The following is a 19605-nucleotide window of genomic DNA, read 5'->3' on the forward strand; positions in this document are numbered from 1 at the left end:
TATCTTAATCTTTTCTTCAAGTAAGTTGAATGTGTTTTATCAAATGCATGCTTTCTTTTCAGATATTTCAAAACATGTATTCTCAGTTGTTGTTCCCGCAAAGTGCTTCAGGCAAATCTGTGTTACTTGAATCAAACACGATATACCTCATCTCCTAATGTAGTCTTGAAAGCAGACTGGAAGATTCTCTATTTTCATACAAATAGCACCTGAGTCTATGTCAAATGGGAACCAAATACTATGTGGGCCTTGCCATGTGTAAGATAATTTAGGAATTGACTGTACCTTCGTCATGTTTTGATTTGGTTGTACCCAAGTGCAAGGTGTGTAGTAAATTGCTTTCTGATTAATTATAACAGTTGGATAAATATGTGTGCACCAGATCAAGGCTTCTTTCATGCATGGCTTTGAGATGTAATTTAACAACAAATCATTTAGGAAAAAGAATATGAACTGCCATATCAGGCTTGACTCAATTTTAAGTTGCTTGTCTTCCACCCAAGCCTTATACACCGGAGTCAGGAAGTCCACAGTCTAGATTGAAGATCATAACTAATTGATCTGTTTCAATCCATTGTGTTGAGGCTTAGCTGTGCAAAAATCTTAGTATATACTGTGGCGCTCTAGGAAAATTTGGCCACACATTTAAAGGTAGATTTATTAGGCCTAAGTCCCAGTTTACACTAGCTGTATTGTTTGTTTAGATAGCATGTATACAGCGCAGAAACATTGTTGGTAACACTTTATTTTTTTATTATTTTACCGCTATTTTACCAGGTAAGTTGACTGAGAACACATTCAAATTTGCAGCAATGACCTGGGGAATAGTTACAGGGGAGAGGAAGGGGGATGAATGAGCCTGTTTGAAGCTGGGGATGATTAGGTGGCCATGATGGTATGAGGGCCAGATTGGGAATTTATCCAGGACACTGGGGTTAACATCCTTACTCTAACGATAACTGTCATGGGATCTTTAGTGACCACAGAGAGTCAGGATTCCCGTTTAATGTCCCATCCGAAAGACGGCAGCCTACATAGGTCAATGTCCCCAATCACTGACCTGGGGCATTGGGATATACAGTACCAGTTAAAGTTTGTACACACCTACACATTCCAGGGTTTTTCTTTATTTTTACTATTTTCTACATTGTATAATAATAGTGAGGACATCAAAACTATGAAATAACACATATGGAATCATGTAGAATCCCAAAAAAGTGTTAAACAAATCAAAATATGTTTTATATTTGAGATTCTTCAAAGTAGCCTCCCTTTGCCTTGATGATAGCTTTGCACACTCTTGGCATTGTCTCATCCAGCTTCATGAGGAATGCTTTTCCAACAGTCTTGAAGAAGTTCCCACATATGCTGAGCACTTGTTGGCTGCTTTTCCTTCATCCTGCGGTCTAACTCATCCCAAACCATATCAATTGGGTTGAGGCTGGGTGATTGTGGAGGCCAGGTCATTTGATGCAGCACTCCATCACTCTCCTTTATCGTCAAATAGCCCTTACACAGCCTGGAGGTGTGTTTTGAGTCATTATCCTGTTGAAAAACAAATGATAGTCCCACTAAGTGCAAACCAGATGGGATGGCATATCGCTGCAGAATGCTGTGGTAGCCATGCTGGTTAAGTATGTCTTGAATTCTAAATAAATCACTGACAGTGTCACCACCAAAGCACCCCCACACCATCACACCTCCTCCTCCATGCTTCACGTTGGGAACCACACATGCGGAGATCATCCATTCACCTACTCTGTCTCACAAAGACAGTGGTTGGAACCAAAAATCTCAAATTTGGACTCATCAGACCAAAATATCAGATTTCCACCTGGTCTAACGTCCATTGCTTGTGTTTCTTAGCCCAAGCAAGTCTCTTCTTATTATTGGTGTCCTTTAGTGGTGGTTTCTTTGCAGCAATTCGTCCATGAAGGCCTGATTCACGCAGTCTCCTCTGAACAGTTGATGTTGATGTGTCTTTTACTTGAACTCTCTGAAGCATTTATTTGGGCTGCAATCTGAAGTGCAGTTATCTCCAATGAACTTTTCCTCTGCAGCAGAGGTAACTCTGGGTCTTCCTTTCCTGTTGCGGTCCTCATAAGAGCCAGTTTTATCATAGCGCTTGATAGTTTTTGCAACTGCACTTGAAGAAATGTTCAAAGTTCTTGAAAATCTCCGGATTGACTGATTTCCGGATTGATTGAACTCTTTGCTTATTTGAGCTGTTCTTGCCATAATATGGACTTGGTCTTTTATCAAATAGGGCTATCTTCTGTATACCACCCTTACCTTGTCACAACACAACCGATTGGTTCAAACGCATTAAGAAGGAAAGAAATTCCATAAATTAACTTTTAACAAGGCACACCTATTAATTGAAATGCATTCCAGGTGACTACCTCATGAAGTTGGTTAAGATAATGCCAAGAGTGTGCATAGCTGTCATCAAGGCAAAGGGTGGCTACTTTGAAGAATCTCAAATATAAAATATATTTTGATTTGTTTAACACTTTTTTGTTACTACATGATTCCATATGTGTTATTTCATAGTTTTGATGTCTTCACTATTATTATACAATGTAGAAAATAGTAAAAATAAAGAAAAACCCTGGAATGAGTAATTGTGTCCAAATATTTGACTAGTACTGTATATAAATGTATGTATATATATATATATATATATATACACGTTTTTAGACCAGAGGAAAGAGTGCCTCCTACTGGCCTTCCAACACCACTTACAGCATCATCTGGTCTCCCATCCAGGGACCGACCAGGACCAACCCTGCTTAGCATCAGAGGCTAGCCAGCAGTGGTGCGGGGTGGTATGCTGCTTTACATTAAGTTGTCCCTTTTACTATGTAACTAACACATGAATAACTGTAATAGTTATAGGTTTTGCTATGTAATTACATGGCAATAGAGTTGTTGCTGAATCAGTTGTTACACATTCACTTGCTGAAGGTTATTCACATGTGTAGCTACTGATGTTATTACAAATGTTCTTGTTCCACTATGTAGCCTAACTAATGTTTTGTAATTACATGTTTGAAAGTCACCAGTGAATTACCGTGTTAATAACTCAAACCAAAATCGGACCTTGTTACATGTAACTACAAGGTGCTACTACCATCAAATCCACATGTAGTACCAGGGTTGATAAATAGGCTAGGACTTGATAACAACAACTGTAATAAGGCCCACCCTGTCATTAGCTAACAGTCATTTTCAATGTGTTTATTTCTATGTTATGACCTGGCTCAAAAGCTATACCTAATCAAGTGTAACGTAAGAACAATGCAGTTACATAGGATGTACTAGAAATTATCATGTACCTGCCCAGGAGCGAGCAACTTAATGTAAAGTGAAACCCAGTAGGGTATAACCTTTATAATGTAACAATCTTTTCAGACAATAGGCTAACCGGGAGAAATTAGGAGACAAGAGAACATTAGGTATAACACTTTAATTACATTATAACTATCGTTAACAACCAACTCTGTAATTATGGAAATACTTATACCTAATGTTCTCTTGCTCCTAATTTCTCCTGGTTAGCCTATTGTCTGCAAGGTTGTTACATTGTAACTACATAGTAAATATAAAGGTTATACCCTTTTGGGTTTCACTTTACATTAAGTTGCTTGCTCCTGGGCAGGTACATAATAATTACAAATTATATGTAACTACATAGTTGCTAACACAGTTACTGTGTTACATTGTAAGAGGGGCAACTTAATGTAGTGTTGCCACATTGTTTCCTTGCTGAAAAATATATAGAATGCCAGTTCAGTGATAAGCATAGCAACATTGTAACAACTGACCCGGTTTTTACACAGCCAAACTAGCCGCTGAGTGTATCTTTTAAGATGCCATGATATAATTGTTTTTCTTTAATTGTTTTCAGTTTTCTAAAGTTGTTTTAGCTATTTGTTTTCTAATTGTATTTGTGCATGCATTCATCAAACTTGCGATGAAGGACTTCCACGTTGCAGCCATCTCCAAAGTTCACTCAGAAAGACAATAATTCTAAACTGGGTTTGATTTAGTTTTTGGTATTTACATTTTTTTTTAAACATACATCATTGCTTATTGCTCATTTCAATGTTGTTAATACACAAAGTGGTGTAAGGTTCTGTATTTATTTTCTTAGTCAACCTTGTGTTCTGTTTCATTGTGTTCTTGAACGTAGCCCTGTCTTTCATTTTTGTTCATTGATTTCATCTGTATTAGTTACTCACCTCGTCTCATCAGCTCCTTATTTAGTTCAGTTCATTCTGTTTGTGCGTTTGTGAGGTATTGTTCGTTTTGACTCTACTAAGCCTTTTCCAAGCTCGTTTGTGAGAACCAGTTATGGCCTTCAGTCCTAGTTTTTATCACAAGGAGCAGAACAGGTGAACCCAAAAGCAGACTCAGACGAGGAGACTGGGATGAGGTAACCAAGGTATTTATTGAAACATGGGGGGAAGATTGAGTGCAGGCCAGGGGAAGCTCAGGCGGGTTGCTGGAAACAAGGTGCGGAGGCTGAGGCTGGAGCGAGAGGTGTGGGGACAGGGTAAGCAGGTTCGGAGGAGAATCCAAGGGAGCGTAGAGTGGGGTATCCAGGACAGAGTAGCAGGACTGACGAGAAGTCGGACTGGAGACAGGGACCAGAGTCAGAGCGGGCAGAACTGTAGCGGAGAGGAAAACAGTGTCAGGCAAGGGAAAACAGGAACAAATGGCTTGAAAAATTGACTGACTGGGCAGAGATTACGATCTGGCAGTATGGAAGTGGCAGGACTCTAGTAGTATTTGTAGAGGTCTTGATTATGGGACAGGTTGCAGCTGGTGGGGATCTGCTCTGATCCCAGCACTCCTGTCTCCACCCACACCCTCACACCCTCACACACACACACACACACACACACACACACACACACACACACACACACACACACACACACACACACACACACACACACACACACACACACACACACACACACACACACACACACACACACAGAGGGAGAGACCACCGGGGGAGTGGCGGCAGGTCAAGGAGACACTGGATGAGCACTAGAGGGCGTGGCAGGAGCAGATGTGACAGTTTTGATTCACCTGCCAGTTTGCCTACCTGTGTATGACCATTGCCTACCTGTGTATGACCATTGCCTACCTGTGTATGACCATTGCCTACCTGTGTATGACCATTGCCTTCCTGTGTATGACCATTGCCTGCCTGTGTATGACCATTGCCTACCTGTGTATGACCATTGCCTACCTGTGTATGACCATTGCCTTCCTGTGTATGACCATTGCCTGCCTGTGACCACGATTCCTGCCTTCTGCAAAGGTGAAATAAACACCTGCCGCGCTCCGCGCGTGATTCTACACCTTTTTCTCCCTGAGTATTTATTACAAGTGGCCAAAAACCTGATCGAATTAGCATATTCATAATGAGTTTGTAGCACATTTGCAACAGTAGTATGTTCACCACAAGTTTCTTAGAATTGTTTGCCAGAACTTCACAAGTCACAGTAAATTTGCCACAAAACTAATTTGGATGTGGAAATATGAGCAAATACGAGCTTGACAAAAATTTGAAGGCAAATTGGCCAAAGATTTGCCACAACTGTCTGCCAGAAGCCTATTTTTTGGGGGAAGGGTAGCCTTGGCCTCCCTTTTTACTTTAAAAGTTGAACTTGTAAGTGGAATTGGAATGAAACAATCTTTGTGTTTATTCGTCCCAAGCTACAGTATAAAGTGAAAGCATATAAAAATGATTTAAATCCAACTATTGGGTCAGTATTTAGTCTCTTTTGATGGGTGATTTTTGTGCACTTTGGACTTAAATAAAGATATTCATGGTGTGTTGACTCACTTCCTTGACACAGTGGATCCGCTCTATTTTAAGTATAAATCCGGGGGAAAAGACGATTGAATTGAGATGGTCTTTTGTAGCTCAGCTAGACCTCAGTGATGTCTGCATTGAGTTTCAGCAGGGTCCATTCTTTAAAGCAATTTCTCCTCAGAGCCTTTTAAAACTGTGTGCCTGTGCAGACAGATACTATTTTCGAGAATAAAATAGAAAATAAATATGACAAAAAAACACCTCTAGCTAGTTTCCCTAAAGCATTGAGAATAAGGGCAAAAAGTTAAGATTAATAATGGAAAGAAGTGGTTGCCTGTGCAATAAGGAACCACACTATAATGGCCTGAGACAGGACTTAGAGAGAGACTTTATAATGTACACAGGGTAGCCACAATGGGGAGCGACATTTAGTGCAGGGGACTCTAAAGGAGTGAGGTTAGGAGGTTAACTACCCAGAGGGCTTTGGGTCAGGGAGAGTTGGTGGTGGGGTGTTGGGGGTTTGCTAGCTGCTTCTGCTGATAATGCTTCCTCCATTTCCTCCATTAGCTAGACTCGGGCTACATTCTTTCAGAATACTCTTAGCTCTTGGGTACAGTAACTTCAGACTTAAGGAGCCAAGGTCAGTATTTTTGTTCAATCCTGATGCATGCCACTAGAGACTCTGTTGCATTTTGTATTTAACTGCAACTTCATTGAACAAAGTTATGTTGTTTGGCCACTAACATTCTCTAGTCGACTGTGTACTGTGCAGTGCTCTTCAGAGCCATGTTGAGCCATCAGGGGCGAGATCCTCGTACAGTACATTAGCCACATGCCTTAGAAACACAGGGTCTAGTAACCAGCTCCATGCTGTTTTAGTAATGCTGAATTAGAGTTCAAATAAAAAAGGAATAAACAGTAATACATCCACAGTGAGACCGCAGAGTGGTGCCTATGTGGGACTGCTCATGGTAATGGAAGCTTAACAGTGATCCAATGCCCTGAAAGGATTTGTGTAAATACGCTGTTTGCTCACGATCAGCATTGTATTTAATAATGTGGGTGAATATTAAATCATCTTTTGATCTTTTTTTCATCAGGCCTCCCCATGTGGGTTTTTGTCTTCTTTATAAATTAAGTTCCTTGTCTCGTATACGCATGAGAAAAATGAACGAGGACACAAAAACCTTTTTAAATATTAGCAATAATACCAGACTATTGAAACTATTTTAATTGGTTCCACATCTTCATTTTGAACACTCCTCCTCCATGTCTACATTCGAGTGGTAAAAGTTTGTACTGAGTGGATGCAAGATTTACAGTTGTGATATTTCAGAATATGTCATGTAGGACTAGATTGCTCTTGCCTCTGGGAATAGTATTTCATTCAGAGGCAACGCTTGCCCTGTTATTAGGTTCTACGCACACGCTCAGACCATTCCCAGCACACCTAGCTACAGCTCATAAAATCATAGGTACAGTATCCTGAGAAAATACTGATTCCTTCCCCAAAGGCTTATAAAACAGCACTTTGTACTAACTAGTTGCCTATCTGCTAAGAAACTGTATTAGCTACATACAGTACAGTACATAGAAACAGTTACACACCAAAAAATAACAACATTTGAATGCAAGTTACGCATACCGACTTTATACCTTGCTTTGCACTTCATAGCCTAAAACAATATCGGGACAATATTTAGATCATACATAATGAACTTTATTTTCCTATCTAATTAGCACACATCTATACCTCATAAACAAAGAGCTGAATAACTTCACCTGTACACACCCCATTAAGTCTGCATAATAATGCTAATTATGTTTGTTCACTTATAGGGCTTCATTATGTAGGTAACAATCATTAAAGAGGCTACAATGGGTACATACTATATGTTAGAATTGCATCATCTGTACTATTATGTTGGCTATTCTCATCTCAAAGTAAACTACGATTTATGTCAGAAAGCTCAAACTCATTCATGGACATGGCTGAGAGAGACTACCCCAAATTACAACAGATGGAGGTGTGTGGTGTCCTCACTGTGACATCATATGAATGAGAATCAAATTCTAAGAGAGAAAAATGATTCCTTTTTAGGTGAGATCATCTCAAAATGCAGCATTGTACTTCAGTGGTTTCACTCTGGGTTATATGCCAGGTTACACCTATTCAATTCTACCTGGGTTACTATTGCCTTGAGACTTCAGTCCAATGACAGTGATATTTCCCACTGCACATTTTTCTTCAAAGCACATCCTAGTTTATTTATAATTAATCTATAGTTCATAAACCGACTGATATCTCTACAGCTCCACGCCATTATTTTGCATAGAGACAGCTTGGTGATTCACCGGTCTCATGCTGCCAGGCTGTGCACACTGATTGAGAAACGCAGCTCTTACAGTGTTGTACCCCACTGGGAGATTCTGCAGGCATGGACATGCTCCGAGTTTCCATGGCAAGATGGCGCTGCAAAAGAAAAGGCTACTGTGAAATGCCAGCAGACAACAACAGGGTGAAAACAAATGTCATCCTACGGTGGCATTCTACCATTCTGGCACCATTTTACAAATGATTAAGCGCTCTCCGTAATGTGACAATTATGATGTAATAAAATGAGCTTGTTGTAGATCTTTTGGTCTAGTATATACAGTATCAAGAGTAAGACAGCTTTGACAAATAACATCTTTCTGTTTCCATTCACCATGCATACTGACCCTTTTACATAAGGCCACATAGTTTCTTAACATGTCAGACATAGTTGAGAGGTGTCGCCTATAATCTGTTGATGTTTTCGCTAACCCATCTCTCTCTGTTATTCTTGGTGAAGGATTTGTAAGCAATTTATTCAGGTGTATATTTTGCAGTTGATTATCTCTGTCTTTTATCATCCACCACACAGTGACATGCGCACACTTATCGTACATATAAAGTGTTTTTGAAAAACGTCATTGAACTCATGCTTCTAGCCTGCATGTGCTAAAGGGAGGCCCTAGCAATAAATTGTGAAAAGCTCTTATCCAGATTGCTCGAACAAAAAGGCAGCACTTCATTTGCACATTGTTGCGAAAGCGGCAGAGTTTTTTCTTCTCTGCTCCTCTGCATACATGGTGAGTACAGTACCTTCCTGTCTCTTATCTCTTCCCCCACCCACCCCAAACAAATATCAAACCAGCTCACCCGCTCGCCCATGCGCTAGCCTATGTGAAAAGCAGTAGCATATGTCCTGAAACCCTGTCTTTGTTGACATGTTAACTTAAAGTCTCTGTGTCTTTGATCAGAGGAATCGAATCTCTGAAGGGAATGTGATTAAAAGTGACTTTTTAAATGCCCAAGGACCCAGGCAGCAGGGAGATTTTCCAGACAGTGTGAAGTCGTAAGCTCATGCAAGAAATACACGAGTGATTCAAGCAATGTATCCAAACCGGGAAATATGATACAGTATGGCAAAGTGTTTTTCTTCCTCCCCCTTTCTTTTCACTGCTAGTTATATGCGCTCTGTGCTGGATGCCTTTCAAAGCTACTTGTTCCACTTTCTTACATTTATGCTAATTGGAATGCAAATATTCAGGTTACATTTTAAGCCTGTGGTTTTATGAGAGAGGGGTGAGAGATGACAATGTATTGACAGGCATGGATGGCTCAACACTCAAACCTCAAAGTTGAGAGGGATTTTTCAGGATAAGGGTTCATGGTGGCAGTAAAGGACAGGAAATATGGACTCTGTCATCTTTACTGAATAACATTTCACGCTGCGCTATTTTGGCTTCAACTGAACACTGCGGATCGAGTAGGCAGTTTAAAACCCTATGTGCCAATCCCTACCAGTAAATATCCTTCCACTTTGGTCCTATGTTTATTGTATGAGCAGTTCACTCAAGCGGAGCAAAGAGGTGTAGTGTTCAATGCACTCAGTAAGCTTTAAAGCCTGTCTTGATAAACTAATCAACCCAGCTAAGATTCCGAGGCCTACTTAACAGACACAGGTCAACGCATGCTCCCCGGAGCAATGCATGATAAGACTAGTACCTCTTAGGTAATATACTAAGTAGGTTTTCTAGTGGGGCTTGTTATTGTAGATGACTTGCTGGAATACATACTATATGTTATCATGAACTTCCAAAATGAATGTTGCCTACACGTGAGCTCATTTGAACTCAGGAAAATTGTCGGCCTATTTCTTTGTACCAGCATTGTGATAGATCATAATAGTAAATATGTAAATGTTTTTTGACGCTGTTTGAATTAGGACATTGTTTTATGTGAGGCAAAAGCCATGATGACCACATTCTGGAAAACGTTGTACCCTTGACTTCAGGCAAAAACATAAGGTCAGGAAGTAGCTAAGGATGGCAGGAGTGACGAGCAAATGTGTGAAGCAACTGTTTCTCAAGGCTTTGCGACCAACTATCTACCAGCCAGTCATACACAAATAGCACATGAACAAAGCCAATGAAAATACACATCTACAAAAGTATTCTTTATAGGTTTTGTTTCATTAATCTATGCAGCTTTGCCGTAAGTGTTTGTACCATGTTTAAGCGCGTATCATTATGTTCTGTAGGCCTGGCTACATGTAAGAGAGGTATATGACAATATCCTGAGTGAGAAGTACAGAGCAGTAGATTATCCACCTTTTTTCCCAACTAAGTAGGTTGACATCCATTGAAAGTCTCTCCAAGTCAGTTCCCAGAGGTAGACTAGCTTCTCCAACCAGCTGCTCCTCTCTCTCTCTCTCTCTCTGTCTGTTCTAATTCCTCCACAGTTATTTCTGTAATGCCTCATTTCACATCGCCCAAATGGATGGTCGTCCAGAGAAACCTTGACGCCTCATGATTTCATGTAAATGCAGTGCTTTTAGATAACTTAGTCTGTAATGTATACTATCTATATCCAGCAGGCCCCTGATTCCCATATGAGCAAAACGCAGTTTATAAACTCAGTCAACACAGGTGTTCTGTTAATTTAGACCAGTGGTAAAATTGCAACTGAATTGACTATGGGGTAGTCTATAGTTGGAGAAACTGAATTATTATCTTATCTAGAGTTGCAGCTCTGGGATGGTTGATTGCTGTTAACATTGCTTAGTTATTTTGTGTCAGAATACATTGAATGATCTTCTACAACATTTAGAAAAACACTTTGGTAGCACTTTAGCTTATAGTGCTGAAATAAGAGGGTAATGTCCGGAAAGTACCAGGAAACAGCAGTGAAATAAGATAGCAACAACCAGGTAAGAAAGCAGTAATTACTCATTAATAGTTAGTTTGTAGCTGCTAAGTACAGTGGAATTATCCTAGTTGTTACGCAGGGACAACAATTCATTACTGAAGAACTATCAATAATAAATGCTATACTTATTAAGAATGTACTTGGAACTTTTACTTATGCTGTATGTTAGCCATCATAAAAACATACATTTGGGGTCTATGCTTGTAGCAGGGTAGTTGCCTCTTGTTTCAGTTTTGTTTCCGATTACTTTCCTGTCTTTACCCTACTATTTCAGCACTGTGTTCAAAGGGATACTTCGGGATTTTGGCAATGAGGCCCTATGAAAAAATGCAGAGGTAGTTTTGTGAGCCAATGCTAACTTGCGTTAATGCAATGCTGTAAGGCTATGGGTATCTACTAGCATGCTAGCAGATACCCATAGACTTCCAGTTATTGCGCCAACGCCAATTTTGCGGCAATTTCAATTTATGTGACAAAACAAGCTGCCATTGTGTTGAGCAGGAGTTGGCAATTCCAGTCCCTGAGATCCTGATGGGTGTCACAGTTTTGCCCTAGCCGCAGCTAACACCTGACTCCAATAATCACCTAATCATGATCTTCAGTTTAGAATGCAATTTGATTAATCAGCTGTGTTTGCCAGGGATGTAGAAAAAGTGTGACACCAATCAGGCCCTCGAGGAGTTGCCCACCCCTGGTGTAGAGAATTATTATGTTCCATAACCAAAAATATAGCATTTTCAGCAGTTTGAAGCTGGTGTACAAAACCGAAAGTAATAGATGCAAAAACTAAACTTAACAATAGGAAGCATATAATTAGATTTGCTTTTAATGAGAATTACAGATCTATAACTCACATTTCTATGTGAATTTGGTCTGGTCGCAGAAAAGTGACATATTGTAGCTTTATAAGTAAATATTGTGTACCTTACCTGTTACTTCATGTGTAGTTCAATCATATTTTCATTGTACCTGCAGGGCCTAGACACTGTGTTCTAAAGCAACACTCTGTTCGCCTGTTATTAAATCCCTCATTACTTTCACCATAGTTTCTGTGTACCTTACTGTTTCTAAAGCAATGCTCTGTACCCCTCTTACTGTGTAAATTACTATTACTTTCACTTTCACTTAGTTTCTGGGTACCTTACAGTTACTTTCTTTAGATGTTCACAGATAGACTAATATCACAATCTATTTCCTAAATGGAACTTCATTAATAGGACAGCATACAGTTTCATTTTTCTTCTTGTAGCATACATTCAATCATCAGTCATCATAGCCAGGAAATAATATTACCATATAACTGAATGTGACAATTTTCAGAATGAATCAAACACAATTTTTTGGTTTATTTTTGTTCCAATCCAATCGTGGCATACCAAGACTGCCAGACTGTGGTTGGCGTTGCAGGCAGTGTCCTGTTTGTCCGTGTACTTCTGGGTGATGTGATGCGTCAGTGTGTTCACCAGAGTACACTGTGTGGTGGAAAGAGGCAGAGAAACACTGTTTTCTGGACAGCTTTTTACCACTCTGGATCTGATGCTGGGTCATAGACTTCATCATGGCCTCAAAAAAGTACCATGAGTACTGCGCTAAACTACATATGAAACACACAGCGCTAAACTACATATGAACATAAACTCACACACTCAGATCAGGAACAAAGACAGCAGTGATTTACTGTAGTCTGCTGTGTGTGAAGTCAAAAGTAATAGAAGAAGATAGTAAACAGAGTACCTTGAACAGTTTGTTGCTGGTGAGGAAGTCATTGGAGGGTTTGATGATGGCTTTAGCCAGCTCCTCATGGACACTCTTAGGGTTAGGACTGAGTACGGCTTTGGTTTGAACACAAACTGGAGAGAGACACCATGGGCAGAGAGAGAGAGAGAGTGCAACAGTCACTTAAAGGGAAACTTCACTGCTAGACACTATTTGAGGTGTTTTTCCAGTCTCTCTACATAGTTATGAGTGATGAGAGGGTGTTTCAGACATAATTATGCACTATAGCTCTATTTTTTTTTATTTCTGCACCGGGATAGTTCAACCAATGACATAGATGGTTGATTGAGCCTGCAGTCTGATCTAAAAATAAATGGAGTCATGTTTTGTAGTAATTATTGTGTTTTGCCGATTGCACGATCATGCTAGAAGCGATAAGATATGGTTGTCCTTGTTCAATAGAGCTATTGGACTTCTCTCAACGATGTTCCTATCTGCCAAGACATTGCAAGATCTAGGTTGACTCAATTTCCCTGGCATTGTAAAGACTACAGCCTGACGGGAGCAATACATCCTTGTTCCCACCCTCAAAGGGAGGCTTTTCAAAATGGGACCGTTACTAGTTTACAGGTTCACAGGAGCTACGTTACCGTGCACTCACTGTCTATCCGAGATTGCTATATAATTAGCTACAATGGCTGCTTCTGATGATTCCTTTTTCATTTTTGATGTTCTTTTACATAGGAACATACAGCCCTATACATTTGAGCTGAAATATACTGAAGAGGAGTTGAGACAGCGAGAAAAAGAATTGCGAGACCAGCAAGCAGCGGCAGGACTCAGGAGGCCAGGACTCAGGAGTGTAAATGACTAATGAATAAGTTGTTTTGCTGTCGGTAGCTAGCTACCAATATAAGCTCTCTTTTTACACGAGGCAGTGTTGTTCAGTACAGCACAATTTAGTGATCGATTCGGCCATAACAGGGCTTGCTATTACCACTACACCCCAAGCTAGCCAAGTTTATGTAGCTAGCTAGCTGTGTTTGCTATACCTAAAATGTACTGTAGTCTAATGTTATAGCTTGTTAGCTAACTAGCCTAGCTAGCCTCAGTCTCTCTCATTGGGAGCAAAACTGGATAAATGTTTTGATAATGGCGGAGAGTAAAGGAATGACTTTGGCTTGATGACTCATATTAGTCTTGTAGTAAGTGTTCCTAGCTAGCTAGCTAACATGTATCTGTCATATTCTACATCATACTGCTACAGTAGGAATACAGACAGTACACAACGATTGCCATGAATGTTTAATACCGTTTTTATATTTTTCTCAAAGACAATACCGCTTGGATACAAAGAAGTTAATGACTCAAGAGGAGATGTGAAAGGTGCCATAATAACAAATCTCCCTTATGTCAAAGTGACTCAAAACACCTCACTGCACTACATGCAAGTATTCCCTTTGTAGAACTATAGTATTTATTATAAGCGTTACTAGTATATTTCTTCTACTGTATATGTCATACATTGCCATAACTGTTCCTGCATACTGTTGTGTAAACTCACCCCAGTCTCCAAAGCAAACAAACTTTGTCTTGAATACAAGCCATGTCTAGTTATATGCTATATTGAAAGACTAATCTCCTGTTTTATTAGAACATGTTTACTTGCCAACAAATTCAAGTTTAAATGATAAACAAACTGCCTGCATCATTTGTTTTAGCAGTAAGACTGAAGCTAATTTATCCAAATACATTTCATGAATTTCACAATGAATCAAGAAGTTGAAGTCAACCATATTGGTTTCTGATGCAGTTGGAATCATTTAGTCACTTGTCAGTACAGTCGTGGCCAAAAGTTTTGAGAATGACACAAATATTAATTTTCACAAAGTTTGCTGCTTCAGGGTCTTTAGATATTTTTGTCAGATGTTACTATGGAATACTGAAGTATAATTACATTTATTGACAATTACATGAAGTTGATGCAAAGAGTCAATATTTGCAGTGTTGACCCTTCTTTTTCAAGAACTCTGCAATCCGCCCTGGCATGCTGTCAATTAACTTCTGGGCCACATCCTGACTGATGGCAGCCCATTCTTGCATTATCAATGCTTGGAGTTTGTCAGAATTTGTGGGTTTTTGTTTGTCCACCCGCTTCTTGAGGATTGGGATTAATGGGATTGAGGTCTGGGAGTGTCCTGGCCATGGACCCAAAATATCGATGTTTTGTTCCCTGAGACACTTACTTATCACTTTTGCCTTATGGCAAGGTGCTCCATCATGCTGGAAAAGGCATTGTTTGTCACCAAACTGTTCCTGGATGGTTGGGAGAAGTTGCTCTCGGAGCACGTGTTGGTACCATTCTTTAATCATGGCTATGTTCTTAGGCAAAACTGTGAGTGAGCCCACTCCCTTGGCTGAGAAGCAACCCCACACATGAATGGTCTCAGGATGCTTTACTGTTGGCATGACACAGGACTGATGGTAGCGCTCACCTTGTCTTCTCCGGACAAGCTTTTTTCCGGATGCCCCAAAAAATCGGAAAGGGGATTCATCAGAGAAAATGACTTTACCCCAGTCCTCAGCAGTCCAATCCCTGTACCTTTTGCAGAATATCAGTCTGTCCCGGATGTTTTTCCTGGAGAGAAGTGGCTTCTTATCAGTAATTTTTTGTATACATTTGGAAAAAAATCCCCAAAACTGTTTTTGCTTTGTCATTATGAGGTATTGTGTGTCGATTGATGAGGGGGAATTGTGCCAAAAAATAAGGGGTTAAATACATGTCTTATTTGTTGTTCCATGAAGTGAATCTGTTATTTAATGTTTGTATGGGCTAGTAGCAGTCAGGCCCCAATTTATTTTTGCATTAAATATTTTTCACGTGTATATTGTTTTATACTAAGGGATCTTAAAATTCAAAATCAAATAGCAAAATTATCCTTAGTATGACCTTCTTAAAACATTTCCATATAGCTTAATAGATAGCCAGTAATAGTATAGTAATAGTGTCCCTTTTCAGCGTTCGACGACTTGGTAACCCCAACAGTTGAGACCTCAGTTCCGTTTCAAAATCCTCTGTCTGAAAGTGCTGGCTACAAACACAGACATTTCGATATTTCCTCCATTGGGCAGTCCTCCACGTCCTGAAATCGCCATGAATTCTGGATATTGTGGTTTGCTTACCATCAGGAAATGTAGCTGGCCGGTTTCTACCGATGAGATGCAAAAACGCTGGTGTAGTGAGGAAATATATACAGTATATATTTTTTGACACATATGACATTTTAATAACACATTAATGGACATATACAGTGAAATAGAGGCAGTGAAATTTCCCTTGAAAAGCTCTCAACTATAAATATGAGATCAGTATGATGAGGTGGCATATGGTATATGAGATGTAAGGTTAGTTTAGTGTAGAGATTGTATTGTACCCTCAAATACTGTAGGACCTGAGGTGATGTTCCAGTCCCTCCTCGTGAGCTACAATATGAACACTCTCTCTGGAAACAGAGGAACAGGAGGAAAAGCCAGTATTACTCCTAGCTAACAACCTCCTTAAAATATTGTTTTTGTTGTGTTATTGTAATATTTTGCTTACACCACCATTTGCAGAATTCTTAATGGCATTTGAATATTCGGACACAATGTGGACCCGGTAGACACATTTAAAGGGGAATTTTAGGTCAGTGAGATGTGTTTCACACATAATTGCCCAGGAGGAAGGCAGGTCTGGGCTTCGCGCACTGAATGATACACCCTATGATGGCTTCCGGTGTATTGATGGGCATGCAGCCATTAGATGTATTTTAGCGATGTTCCTATAGGCAGATTCATTGCCAAATATACAAGCTGACAATTACAAGCTTTTTACAGTCTTTTAAAAAATAAAACTGGTGTGGGGCGGTGCTTCGTGCTCTAGCCCCGTCCTTCCCCCAAGGCAGGATTTCTTGAAAGAGACGTGGACAATAACAACACAATTCTTTGGGCAAAACTGAAAGAACTGACCAGACCACAATGGCTTCAAGTGATTCATCTCATCACCACGAATTCGACAATGGAACATTTTTAGATGTTCTATTAGCTACATGGTGACATTCAACCATATATAGCAAAGCGGATTCGAAACAAAGAGTTGAATTTAGCTAAAAGCTCAACTACAGTCGATGCCAGCACCAAGAGGGCAGGTGACAAATACGGTGGCTAACTAAGTAAGTTATTTCTCCTGCAAGCCACCTAGCTAGTTACCTAACTTTAGTTTATCTACTGAAACCCATATTGTGTATTGCTGGCTAACATACTACTGTGTTACAATGGGGGGAAATAACTTTTTTCTGTTTGCTAACTTAGGTAGCTAGTCTACTGTAGCTAAATAAGTTTGCTAAACAACTACAGGTAGCCATATCTAAGACAAAAAATAGAAGGGGTTTTACAATCAGAGATCTATTGTATCTTGATTGTAAAATCTCTTCTCATTTAAGTTATAGATATGGCTACAAACAGAAAACTACAACGTTACAACCAGCCACCTAAAACTAGGCTTACAAGCAAACGTTAGCACATGACTGGAGTTCGCTAGCTAGTTAGCCTGGCGACCGCCAACTTATGATCCAAGCCTCGCATTTGAAACTTGTTAGCAAATGTGTAACATCAGCAACTGTAAATAATTGTACTAGCTAGTTATGTAACATAATTGATGAGGGTTGACATTGTTTATGATTATGACCGTAGATGCATTTCAATCTCATAAAATTATAGACATGATGCAAGATAAGATTCTAAACAGATGAAAATAACAATTATTGACTATCCAGCTAGATACCTAGCTAGCTACATTTACTAGCTAACAGTGAGGAGAAACAATAATACTACAAACTGATAAATCTCAAACTGATAAGCTGGTTTTACTATACAAATATTTGCCTAAGCATGCCTGATAGCCATGGCTGTAGCTAGATACTGTCTGCCTATCTACCTAGGTATGGCCTGGTCACTGTACAAAGGTTGAGGGTTATACCATATTTCTATCTATTAGGCTAGATATTGTTCTTAATGTAATCTCTGTACCTGTGCACATGTATGTAAGTAAGCTGAGAACTTTTGGTTATTTACTTTCCACATCCCTCCCCTCTCCTTCTCTCCTCTCTGTTTCTCTCTCCTTCTCTCCTCTCCGTTTCTCTCTCCCTCTCTCCTTCTCCGTTTCTCTCTCCCTCTCTCCTTCTCCGTTTCTCTCTCCTTCTCCGTTTCTCTCTCCCTCTCTCCTTCTCCATTTCTCTCTCCCTCTCCGTTTCTCTCTCCCTCTCTCCCTCTCCGTTTCTCTCTCCCTCTCCGTTTCTCTCTCCCTCTCCATTTCTCTCTCCCTCTCCATTTCTCTCTCCCTCTCCGTTTCTCTCTCCCCTCTCCGTTTCTCTCTCCCTCTCTCCCCTCTCCGTTTCTCTCCCCTCTCCGTTTCTCTCCCCCTCACCGTTTCTCTCTCCCTCTCCCCTCACCTGGTCTCTCTCTCTCTCTCTCTCTCCCTCTCTCCCTCTCCGTTTCTCTCTCCCTCTCCGTTTCTCTCTCCCTCTCCGTTTCTTTCTCCCCTCTCTGTTTCTCTCTCCCTCTCTCCTTCTCCGTTTCTCTCCCCTCTCCGTTTCTCTCTCCTTCTCCGTTTCTCTCTCCCTCTCCCCTCACCTGGTCTCTCTCTCTCTCTCCCTCTCTGTTTCTCTCTCCTTCTCTGTTTCTCTCTCCCCTCTCCGTTTCTCTCTCCCTCTCCCCTCACCTGGTCTCTCTCTCTCTCTCTCCATCAATTCAATTAAATTCTCTTTATTGGCATGATGTAACAATGTAGCTTTCCTGTAGCTCAGTTGGTAGAGCATGGTGTTTGCAACGCCAGGGTTGTGGGTCGATTCCCACGGGGGGCCAGTACAAAAAAAATGCATGAAATGAAATGTATTCACTACTGTAAGTCGCTCTGGATAAGAGTGTCTGCTAAATGACTAAAATGTAAATGTAAATGTATGTATACCCTAATATAGATGTTATGCTGGCACAGTTCAACTATCGTTCAAACTGTACAATAAAGTATTATTTATTATCTTTTATGTCTTATAGACAACACTTTGTGGTGCCTGGGCTTCTTCCTGGAGTGTATTCTAGATTAAGAGAAATATAATTCCTTTGCCTGCGTGTGTCATTGTAGCAGAACTGTGTCCCGTGAACCGCATCCCTCTCAATGGATTGGACATTACGCTGGATTCAAGCAGAAGATGACTCAAGAGGAGCTGAACGGCAGTTTTATCATGTTTAACCTAGGCAAGTCAGTTAAAACATCTTCGGTATTGGTGTCCCTTCCACGGGACGGTTGAGCTAACGTAGGCTAATGCAATTAGCATGAGGTTGTAAGTAACAAGGACATTTCCCAGGACATAGACATATCTGATATTGGCAGAAAGCTTACATTCTTGTTAATCTAACTGCACTGTCCAATTTACAGTAGCTATTACAGTGATATAATACCATGCTATTGTTTGAGGAGAGTGCACAATTTTGAACATGAAAAGTTATTAATAAACAAATTAGCCACATTTAGGCAGTCTTGATACAACATTTCGAACAGAAATTCAATGGTTCATTGGATCAGTCTAAAACGTTGCACATATACTGATGCCATCTAGTGGCAAAAATCTAAATTGCAGCTGGGCTGGAATATTACATTATGGCCTTTCTCTTGCATTTCAAAGATGATGGTACAAAAAAATGACAAAAAGGTTGTTTTTTTCTTTGTATTATCTTTTACCAGATCTATTGTGTTCTATGCTACTACATTCCTTTCACATTT

This window comes from Salmo trutta, chromosome 12 (assembly GCF_901001165.1).
Source record: "Salmo trutta chromosome 12, fSalTru1.1, whole genome shotgun sequence".
NCBI lineage: Eukaryota > Metazoa > Chordata > Actinopteri > Salmoniformes > Salmonidae > Salmo > Salmo trutta.